A 12,683-nucleotide genomic window follows, 5' to 3' on the forward strand; every position below is an offset into this window, starting at 1 on the left:
CACAACATTTTCATAATAATTTTATAATTTTGTTATATTTTATTTTGACTTATAAAGATTTGACAGTTCAATAGTTTTGAAAATATTATGACGACAACAAGATGTCTTAAAATTTTCAAAAAAAAAAAAAAATGCTATGTCTACGACGTTTTCACAACAAATCATAAATAATAGGTTGTTACAGGTTGTTATTGATGGGTAAAAAAATAGTTTCATTAGTAAGTTTAAATTAGAACCATAACAATTTACCATTGATGATTTGTTATGAAAGTGTTGTGAAAAATATTATGAATGTAGCACTTCTTTTTTCACAATACCTTTATTTTTAATTGTGGTTGGTTCCAGTATGATATTTTAATATTTTATTTTGACTTACAGGAAATTAACACTTCAACAATTGTGAATTGTGCCAATTTGTTGTGTTAATATTTTATTATAATGTGAAATAATGCGAATTGGACAAACCAAAAATAATGTAGCACATCTACTACAGCTATAGCTTTTCCCATTGACTCTTTTTATATATAAAAATATACATTGTACTTACAATGTAAATTTATATTGTAAACGTATAAAAATTGGTGAATGTTGTACATATTTACAAAATTTGTACAATATTTATCATTTTTGTTTTGCAAATGTATATAATATTTGCCACTTTTTATGCTTATATAAAGATCCTTAAATAAATTTAAAAAAAAAAAAAACAAAACAAAAAAACAAAAACAAGCTCAAACCAAATTGGCGAACTTGAAGGAAAAAAAAAAAAAAAAAAAGGAAAAGGAAAAATGGTAGCTCACTAAACCAAAATTACTGGTCATGAGCCTATTGGCTCTTTTTATATATAGATTGTAAACACATAAAAATTGGCAAATGTTGTACACATTTGTAAAATTTGTACAATATTTAATTATCTTTTTTTTTTTTTTTGTGCAAATATTTGCCATTTAGTTTAGGTGACATTTCGAGAATTTATTTTAGATGGGAGTAAATCCCATTAAAGCTATAATAGGTTTGTCATCTATCCTAGAATAATAAACGATAAGCCCATCATCACCAGAGAAAATTGAAAAAAAAAAAAAAAAAAAAGAAGAAGAAGAAGAAGACATGAAAGATGCCTCTGTTTTCTTTTGGTTCGGATAGTTGTTCTTAGGGTTGATTAGCTTGGATTGTCCATAACCTAAATTATGAGTGAGATATTCCTTATATGTTTTGAGACATGTTTAGTCACTTAGAACTTAGAAATTTGAGGTCCTCTCTTTTTTTATAGACTTGGAAGATTGTTTAATATACTGGGGGTTGAGTTTTGATGTTACAAATGCAATTCTTTGGTTTTAGATGATATGAGTTAATGGATTGACTGAATTAGACATGACAATCTTATAAATTTTGTAGAACACAATGTTTGTGGTATTATTGAATTAATTGGACCAGTGACCTATACTTTGATTGGATGTTTCGATAGGTTTGGGGTAGCAAGAGAGATTATTTTGAAACAGTATTGCATATAGAAATTATAGTCAATTTTAGTACTCTTTTTTTATATTGACAGATGGTTAATGATTATAAAGTTTTTTTTTTTTTTGGGTGAGAATCAGATTATAAAGTTGCTTTATACTCTATAAGTTCTAGGTTGTTGAGACAAAATTTCTGCAAGGTAAAAAAAAGAAAAGGGTTTGAGACATTTTAATATTTTATGGACTTTTCCCATCCACCCGATGTATACTTTGATTATAATAATTAATTAATTATCAGGAACCCGCTTCTTTCATCGAGTTCAGCCCAAGTGTCATATGGAGTTTAAAGTTGAATTAAAATTTTGCTCAATTGCAAAAATAATTTATATGATTGAGATATCATTGAGGTGTTCTATGAAATGGACATTATATTAGTGTTCGGTTGGCTATTTAAAACTCTAGAATTTCCAGTTTATAACTTTGAGGAAGGAAAAGTCTATACATAAATTGGGAAATAGTTTTGAACTTATAATCGAATGTAGACATTACTTAATCTTGCGTTACAGAATTAGTTAGATGTCAGAGCATAATGATTTATGATGAACTTTGATTTTGTAGATTTTCTTTTATTATAATTTTTGGAGACTCCTTCATCATTTTGATTTATTGGAGATTATTTATTGCGGAATTATCATTTTAACAGGATTTATTTTGAACGAATAGGCCTTGAAATTTTTTTTTCTTTCATTGTAGAAGAAACTGAAAGAATTTATTTATTTATTTTTTTTTGGAGGAAAAAGAAACTGAAAGAACTAATTATATGTATTTGAAGGATATTCTTTTCATAGTTTAGTAATCCTTATACTATGATAGATGAGTAAGAACATTTTTTTAGAGAGCTACAAACTATATGGCATTAGAGTTGTGCAGATTGGTAACCTTTCAGAGGACTGAATTTCTATAAGTTGGGGAGATTGTAAATTTTGTAATACCCAGTCCCAAAAAACATACCATAAAAATAAGGGTTTTTAGGGACAACTTTGTAATTTTGATAATGGTACAATGAATTTGTGGGTCATGTTAACGGATTCCTTTAGGGCAATTGTTAACAAATCATTTTAGAAAAAGATGTGGAAACATTAATTGCTTTTTTTTTTTTTTTTCTATAAAAAAGTTCCTAAAATGGTTTACTAAAAAATGCTCTAAGGCATTTGTTGACATTTCCCTATATTTATACCCTTGTTGGAAACAGTAGCCCCTAAGATTAATTAGTGTTTTTGCGTCATACACCTAAGGATTTTTGTGAGAAAGTTGTCATGTGATTGTGTGATAATAATTGAATAATGAGCAGAAGCGTGAAAAAGAGAGTATATACAAAAGTTTATATGGTTCGGCCTAAGTTAGGGGTGTGCATGGATTGGATTGAAAAAACCCAACCCAACCCAACTCATGTGGATCGGGTTGAACTCACAGGTTTGATAGTTTTTTTTTTTTTTTTTTTTTTTGAGTAGTAAAATAATAAATTTATAAGATTAATAACAAAAAACAAATTTACTAATCAAACTTGAGTATAATACTAAATCAATATAAATTATTTGATTAGTGCATCAAACCAACACAAATATTAGTAGATTTATAATCATATAAACCTATTGGTAATTCATCAAACCAAAAGAACAAATAATAAAACCATATATATATATATATATATATATGAGATGAGTTCAAGTTACACATGATGTAACTCTTTAGAGTTACACATTTTCTAAACCATTAGATTTAAATAGATCCAACGGTTACAAAAAAGATACTCATTAATGCTAATATTCTTATTAATCTCATTTATTATCCCTTATTTATGTCATTCCATACTTATCTCTAAACCTAAAAAATGTATACGTATTCTCCTTCATTACAATACGTTTTTTTTTCTCTCTCTCTCTCTCTCTCTCGGGTTCCACCTCTATGGACAGGTCGCCAGCTACAAAAAAAGCCACAACTGCTAGTTGCATTTCATTCTTATGAGATCATTTTGCACTAGTCTTTTTTTTTTTTTTTTTTTTTTTGACATGTGTATTTTATCTTTGGATGAAAATACAATTTTGTTGATCGATTTCTACAAGCAAAAGGGTCCTGAATCAAGATAATAGGTAGTCTGCGAATGCATTATAAAACAACATGTTGACAATGTTTAATTGAAAGCCATCCTTGGAGACATTAACACGTTTTGGCAAAATTGTTAATAGACTTCCACCTAAACATTTTCATCATTCTTCTAACAAACTGCTTCTCCAATATAAAATTTTATCCAATTTCCATGCTATTTAAATACTGCAATTTGAATCACAAAATTTAAATAAATAAATAAAAGCACTTTAAAAATTGGATTCTAAAATGAGAATAATTATTATTTTGAATGGCAATAGGTATGAGAGTATCGGGCATCTTACGTTTTACATGGTGGGATGCGTGTGTGTATATTTAAATTGTATAAGTCTAAGCATTTGAGTACAAGTAATAGGTACTTTATCACATGATGTTTTACTAGTGAAAACCTCAATAAAGTTGAAGGAAAACCATTCATGATTGGATATGATGTCCTTGTTATAGGAATGAAAAAAAAAACTATATACTTAAGCCATATTTTGAGAGAGTATGCTTACTATTAAACCTTACGAGCATCGATTTCTTATGACTTAAGAGGTTATTTTGAGAGAGTGTGTTTACTGCTAAAGCTTTCAAGGCATTCATACTTCTTGGATCAGTTAGGACTTAGGAGAGGTTATTTTGAGAGAATATGTTTACAGTTGAATCTTATGAGCCATTCACACTTATTGGATTTGTTAGGACTTCTTGGCTAATCGGTAAAAGAATTGTTTTCTTTTCTTTCTTTTTTTCATTTTTTTTAATAAAAAAGTTACCACCAGACTTAGCTGTGTATCTCTGTTTCCGTTCATTTTTAATAAAAAAAAATTGCAGATTACCATTTAAATTTATCCATGATTGTCTCCAATTTGGATTGATTGGTAGAGTAGTGTTGCCTCTACTCATCTTTCAATTGATGGAATATACAATCATCACATCAGCATATCACTTGGTAGAGTATACATATTTTGCTATCGACAATTTGGCCATGGAGGTGGAAACCTAGAGAAAAGGAGGAGAGAGAGAGAGAGACGTACTGCAGTGGAGAGAGAGAGAGAGAGAGAGAGAGAGAGAGAGAAAGAAGGAAATACATATACCTTTTTTTGGATTTAGAGATAAGTATGGAATGACATAAATAAGGGATAATAAATGAGATCAATAAGAATATTGGCATTAATGAGTATTATTTTTTAACCGTTGGATCTACTTAAATCTAATGGTTTAGAAAATGTATAACTCTTTAGAATTACACTAGGTGTATCTTGAACCCATATCTCTCTCTCTCTCTCTCTCTCTCTCTCTCTCTCTATATATATATATATATATATATATATATTAAAAATAGGTTGGTCGGGTTGGGATAGACGGATTTGAGAATCTGCCGATCCACACCTGACCCAACCCAACCTCTAAAAACCGTCCCAATCTATCGAATTAGGTTATATTGGGTCAATTTTGGCGGATTGAGGGGTTGGCTCTGCACACCCCCACCATGAGAAAGCCCTTGATGATTAGTACATATTATATTAAGTACTTGTGTTACAATGAAGGGTTTATATATTAAAGAATACTTGACTAATTCAAAACTAACCATAACTAACCTAAGGTTAATATGTTTGTTCTACAAGTATATGAGTCTACAAGTATAGGTCACATGTATAGGTCCTTTTGCTAGAGTGCACTGGGTGTAAAGCTGATTTGCAACTTGTTTTTCCTATTTGTATTGGGTGGTTGTTAGTTGGGCTTGATGTCTTGGTTTTTGACGGTTATTTGGTGGGTTGCAGGTGGTTTTTGTTGCTTGTTGAGGTGTTGTGGTTGTTCACTTGTTTGGAGCTTTGTTGAATATCTAGTTTTTGTCTGATGAAAGTCTATTATTCATTATTTAAAAAAAAAAAAAAAAACTATCATTGATTTATTTGGTTGTACATGAACAAATTTATGCGTGGTTTGAATTTAATTTCTTAACAAAATTCTACTTTTATAATTTTATTGTGTTAATGTTATGCCCTTATGGCACACATCAACAAAACTCTATTTTTATAATTTTAGAAAAATGTTAATAAATGCTCTAAAAGTATTGACTTATTAGAAACTATTTTTATAAATGTTTTACAGGAAAAATAATTTTATTGGTCTCACTAATTCCAATGCCACTTACCGTGTTCACTTTTGAATGATTGGCAGGTTGTATCGTGGTCTTAGTTTATTATATCTGACAATGGTGAATTTTGTGTTGGTACTGTTTTGTGAGTTGGCACGCTATGTCCAATAACCGATATCCTTCTATGAAGAATTCCTGATGATCTTCGTTTACTTCTTCATTTACTCCTTCATCATCTTGTTCTCTTTCTCCTGGTACTCAATGTCATACTCGTCATATTCTTCTTCTTCTTTTTCTCCTGATACTCTTGCTATTAATTAGCTTTCTTAAACTTCTTTTTCTCCTGATTAGCTTTCTTAAACAAATTCTGCATCTAAGCATGGAACCTGAGATCCTAGAGATATCGTGTAACGATATAAGCAAAAACGCTAGTCATATTTGCACCATACTTCCAAAGGACTAATCATAGATGTGGTTTCTTGTAGTTGTTAATAAAGTCTTGATCTACCCAGTAAATACCCGATGTGAGACTCATCACCAACCCACACATATCACATAATTAATCAAATTGGAGTATCACATATCGGAATGCTGGATGTGATTTCTATATGTTTTCCCTCCATTTAGTTAAGCTGTTGGTTTCTACCTCTGAGCTTCTTATCTGCATCCATAATTGTATCTGAGCCTCTAGCATTATTTTGTCATAATATATATATCAATACCATCGGATTGTGGTTATATTGGTTCATTTACCTTAAAATGATGCTATAGATCACATCAGTCTACTGTAGTCTTGAGTTCAATGTCTGAAAACACGATAAATTATTAGAACAATGGAGCTGCTAACCTTCATTGTTGCGAAGAGACTGATATGGTATGTTCTTGGCAGAGTAACATAGCAAATGAATCTCAAATTAACAATAAGATCATAATACATATTTTGAACCTTCTCTATCTAGAATAGTAGATATGACATTTACTCTTGATAATTGCCTTTTACCACCAAAGCTAAGATACCAAAATGTTTCTTTTTGGTATAATTGTGATTTGAACTTTTAAACTCAAGCATCTTATTCGATAATAATAAGCTTCCCATTAAACTAATTAGAATACATAAGTTACTTTATTGTTTAATTAATCCTTCAAACTTTCAAATAATAATTGCTAATTTTTAAGTTTTCTAATATAAATCACGTTTTGCTTTATTTCTTCTTGAAAACCAATTCTTGAATATTGGATGAATATTCCAAATTTTTTTAACGAATTTGATTGTCATTTTTGGCCCCCTTTTTTTTAAAAAAAATAATTGTTCTAAACTTTAAAAATGCACAAGTATTATGTTAGGGATAATTCTTGTCTAATAGCCACTTGTTTTAAATTAAGAGAATGTTGCAAAAAATTTATAACTCATAGGCATAAAAAATTCAAATCATTTCTTCTCAAGTTCCCATTATTGTAACTACAGAATTATCACTCCCGAAAAAAAAAAAAAGAATGGACAAACTGTAAACCCAAATCCACCCATGAATAAAATAGGTTACCAATCTCTTCACTTGTAGAAATAAATCAAATCAGAGCCGATTCTAAGATGCATAGACACTACAGTCTAATACTTTTATTGTCATTCAATTCCCCATTTAGCGGACTACAAATCTTATCTCCTACAAGGGGAGACATTGGGAATTACTGCATTAGATGATGGACCGTGAAGTTATCAAGACAAAGCTTTTCATAGCTCATGGAGGCACCCAGTGCTCCAAGAAATCCTTCATGCCACAAAAACATTGCTTTAGCCTCAGCTCTAGAACTAATAACAAAAAATGGCAATGCTAACTTTTAATTTGAAAGCCTTTGGCAAAGAAGGAAATGATAAAACAAAACCAAGATCAGTCATGGAACACCACAACGTTCCTAGAGATTGATCCTAAAACCAAAAATAAAAAGAAGGCTAGGAAGAACACGATGATCCCACCACCCAAAAACATGGAAGTGTGACACCAAATTAAAAGTCCTCCAAACACCAAAGAATATACGTCTGTAAGGTACGACCAAGAAAACAAACATTATCATAATTAACAGAATTGAACTGCAACTGCAATTTTATCCATGGTATAAGCATGAAATATCAGACAGACTGCTACTTATGCATAATTTGCAATGTAGATTCTAAACTAAGCCCATAATGTAGTAAATGAACGAAAAGCATAATAGCTAATGTGACCAAGCACACCAAGTATGCCTGATCAGAAAACACAATTTTAAAATTTATGGTACCATTCTTATGGTTTTTGATACTATTAATTTGTTTGATATTTTAGCTTTGTCTATGTACTACCTGAATCCAAGGTTTGAACCTTGCAATTAAGAAAGAACTCTATAGAAAAGTTTGAAAGTTCCAAAAGCACAAGGGGTTACTACAAGAGCTTGTAGCCTAAGGATTTGTAATTTTGTATGATATTCTCACCTTTAAGGACCATATGATGAAACAAGTAGACCTCGTTCCATTGCATTCTGATGCAACAAAAATGAACTATATAATTATTCTTTTCGAGGTATGAAATTGAACTAAAATGAATCGGATTTTGTTCCCTTAAACAGTAAATATTTTTATTTGTTGGTTTGACTAATAAAATGGTTCAAATTATGAGTAGTTCTAGTGCCACACAAATCGCCACAACTATTCTACATGTCAAATTGTGATTGACTGCTGTTTGTCATTTTCACATATATTCATCACTTTTTCTCCATCATTTACTATCTATTACATACATAGTTGTGGCACAAATTATATCATTTTATATGGTCTTAGAATTTATTCATTTATAAGTGACTCACTTTCATGTAGTAAAAAAAAAAAAAATGATTCAGTTCCTGGGCCCTTGTGTTGAATGTAAGGGGCCTAGCATGTGCAACATAAACTCTTCCAAAAAGCAAACTGATTGCTTAGAAAGCTGACACTGCTTAGAAAGCTAACACAAGGCCCAGAGACAAGCACATGGCAATTAAGCCCAAGAAAAACCACTAGTGGGTTTCATTTTGTCATATGGCTCAAACCAAATCATTTCACAAACCAAGACAAGACTCCGTATATTTGTTCCCGGAGGGTCATGACTCATGACAAAACCCAAACCCAAACCCAAACCCAATCACCTGCTGGAATTTGCTGTTGTCTCCTGTGAAATCAACTCTTTAGCGTTCATTCCCTGCCGAATTTTGTTGCCAAAATGTACTGAGACTCTCAAAGAGTGTAAGCTTATCATTTGATTCAATTTAATATTCTTGTAATTTGATAAAGGCTTTCTTATTGTTGCTTTAATTAAAATTATGCATAAAATATGAGCATCATATAGTAAGTAATATCCAATTAACGTAAAATTTGACATTGTATTAAAAGCGTAAAGAACTTGTAATTTAATGGTTAGATTTTTAAAATATGTAATAATGTTTATTTTATTTACTAAGGTTATAGCCTTAAACTGCAGTCAATTTTGTTTTTAAATTTTGTCTTTACTAAAATTAGTTCCTGGAAAAATGTAAAAAACAGATAACTCTCTCTTTCTCTCTAAATAGAACTCGGTTTTCTTATTGATTATGAGAGAATACATGCAACTGAAAATAGATAAAATATCTAGTCCCTTATATACAAAATCTAAGAGAAGAAAAATAAAGAAAATTGACTAACAAACCTCCCACAATAAGCGGGAAAAACAGTTATTCTAACCTACCAATAACAAGCTGACATGTGGGACTAACTAACAACAGAAATGAAAACTACACTCTCCAGATGATACGACAGCTTTTGATCAAAACTATTAATGAAGTAAATACTAAATGGTGCCATTTCAATCAATGCCATTAGTTCCTTATTAACAAAAAATGTCCACACTAAAAATTCTCGTTAAGGCTCTTGAAATATATGAGTGCATGTTCGATGAAAGGCTAGTTGATAACATATATGATATTGAAGAAAGGCGTGTGCGTAGAAGTTCGAAGTATTGCCATTGAAGATGGCTGACCGCCAAATGTAAACGAGTTGAGCTGAGTGTTGAATGTTCAAGCTTTTTGATTTAATTTTTTTAAAAAAAAATATGAATTAAGCTTGAGCTTATTATCAAACAAGATTTTATGATCAAACTTGACTCATTTTCTTGTCGAGTAAGCTTGAGCTTGTTTACGAGCAACTTGATTAAAATTTTTATTTTTTTATATAGTGTGATATTATGACTAAAATGTTTTATCTCTTTACAATTTTATGAATTTTAACTATGAATATACTGTTTATATCATTAACAAGTTACAAAAAATAATTTAAAATCTTATAAACCTATTGACAATTTTATACCATCTAATTTCAAGTTTATATAAATATATATAGTTCAAATTATAATATTATATATAGTTAAATTGGGTCCTCGTGTTTACGAACTTGTTTATGAACACAATATTTTGTTTGAGCTAGGCTTATTTAATAAGCAAACCTAAACTTAAGGTTTGGGCTTGGCTTGTTTTCTAAATAAACAAATATAAACAAGTTTTTTTTTAGACAAACTCGAACTGTTCATAAAAAGTTTAGTTCATTTACTGCCCTTTTGTCAAATCATATGCTTGGAATTAATTTAATTTCTGTTTAACCTGTGAGCTTCTTATATGTATCCATAATTGGTATCTGAGCCTCTAGCATTATTTCGTCATATTATATACATCAATACCTTCGGATTGTGGTTATATTGGTTCATTTACCTTAAAATGATGCTATAGATCACATCAGTCTACTCTAGTCTTGAGTTCAATGTCTGAAAACACGATAAATTATTGGAACAATGGAGCTGCTAACTTTCCGCCAAGCTGTTTTGCATTTAGGTTTTGAGTAGATTTCTTCAAATTTCTCACCTTCATTGTTGCAAAGAGACTAATGTGATATGTTCTTGGCAGGGTAACATAGCAAATGTATCTCAAATTAATAATAAGATGATATTACATATTTTGAACATCCTATATCTAGAATAATAAATATGACATTCATTCTTGATAATTGCCTTTTACCACCAATGCTAAGATACAAAAATGTTTCTTTTTGGTATAAATGTGATTTGAACTTTTGAACTCAAGCATCTTATTCAATAATAATAAATTCCAATTAGGGGTGGCAAATCTTATCCATATCTATTAACCAACCCATTACCCATCTTATTTGGATAGGTCTTAACCCAACTCATTTGAGTATTTGGGTTAAATGGATATAGACCCATTTGTAGGGGTGTCCAAACCGACCGGACTCGAACCGAAAACTGCCCTAACCGACTACCTGACAGTTGGTGGCGGGTCCTTGCCATCTCAAACTGATTCCCGCGGGTCGGATGGCAAGTCTTCCCTTCCAAAATCCGATCCACTCGACCCGACCGTGTATATAAACCTAGTTCTTATTCATTCTATACTCACCACTCCAGTTCAGACCATCAACGGCTTCTCACCCTCAGTTTCTCTGTCCACTCGCTCGCTCAGTCTCGCCTCAGAGTTTCATGCTCTCGATCTCTCTCACGCTCAACAGCCAACACCATCGCCGATCTAAATCTTTAGAACTTCGAATCTCCACCATCGCCAATCTGAATCTTTAGATCTTCAAACCTCCACCATCGCTTCATCACACCATCACCGATCTGAATCTTTAGATCTTCGAACATCCACCATTGCTGAGCTACGGATCTCCTTCATTGTACCATCGCCGCCGATCTGCCAGTAACACTCTTTATTTCTTCGTTTTAGTCTTATGCAAGTTTAGATTTGCAATTATTTCTCTCCATTTTTGTCTGGGTTCTTCAGATTTATGGTTACTGATATTTGAGTCTGTAGATTTGTTCTTAAGATTTGTGAAATTTGTACCAAGTTCCGTCTTTATTTTTTGTCTTTCGGTTGAGACGGGTCCAACCATCGTCCACCCAAGCCCGATCCGACTCGACCTGTTGTTTTTCGCAGTTAGCAGCGGGTCCGCCGTCCTTCAACCCGATAGAGTCGAGTCGGTTCTCGGTTGAGCCCAAATCAGAGCCGACCCGAGCCGTGGACACCCTTACCTATTTGGTTATTTAATTAGATGGGTCTAAATGGGTAAATCCACTAATACCCACTAAACCCATCTAAAATTTAAAATTAAATGAACCCACTGAACCTAATAAACAATGTACCCTCCATATTTTTAAGCCTAGCCCTCAGTCTCACTTTCCCAAACACTTTCCCTCAAATTTTCTCACTAACCAAACACTTTCCCAAACACTTTCCCTTAGATTTTCTCACTAACCAAACAAAAGGAAATTCCAGAGAAAGAACGGGGATGGAATCGGAGTTCACCGGAGGTAGTTTATCGGCTTCTACAGATGCTAATTTTGTGTTCGCTTTCAACGATAGTAACTTCTCGAACCGGTAGCTCCAGATCGAGATTATAGGTGACCTGCTAGAGAACCGGCCCGATAACGAAGGCTGTACAAATATTTGTAACAATATCGCCGATTAGGCTCGTCCTCGAAAGCGGAGGCGTGAACACTGGAGAAATCCATGATTTATCAAACAGTGTTTGTGCCGTCAAAACCATTTTTTGTTCTTGTTTGGTGCAAAACTCACTAGAAAGTGTTTGGGTGTTTTGGTTTTCGAGAGTTTGTAGCAGATTCTGATTGCCGTCATCGTCAGGTATCATGGCTTCTTCTTCTTCATTGCACTTGTTGGCATTGAGTTCGGTGTGAAGCTCACAAGAAAGTGTTAAGTCAGTGAAAAATATTTGAGTGTTCTGGTAATAGTTTGTTTTTTTTTTTTTTTTTTTTTTTTTTCGAATTTTTTTGTTTGGTTGCCGAGAAAGTTTTGAGAAAATTAGGGAAAAACTATAGTTCAGAGTTTAGACTAAAGTTCAAGTTAGGGAAAGTATTTGTTTGTTTGCTTAAAAGATTGTTTGATTAGCTAGGTATTGGTTTGGGTGAGGAGAAGTTTTGTTTGGT

Source organism: Quercus lobata, chromosome 3 (assembly GCF_001633185.2).
Source record: "Quercus lobata isolate SW786 chromosome 3, ValleyOak3.0 Primary Assembly, whole genome shotgun sequence".
Classification (NCBI taxonomy): domain Eukaryota; kingdom Viridiplantae; phylum Streptophyta; class Magnoliopsida; order Fagales; family Fagaceae; genus Quercus; species Quercus lobata.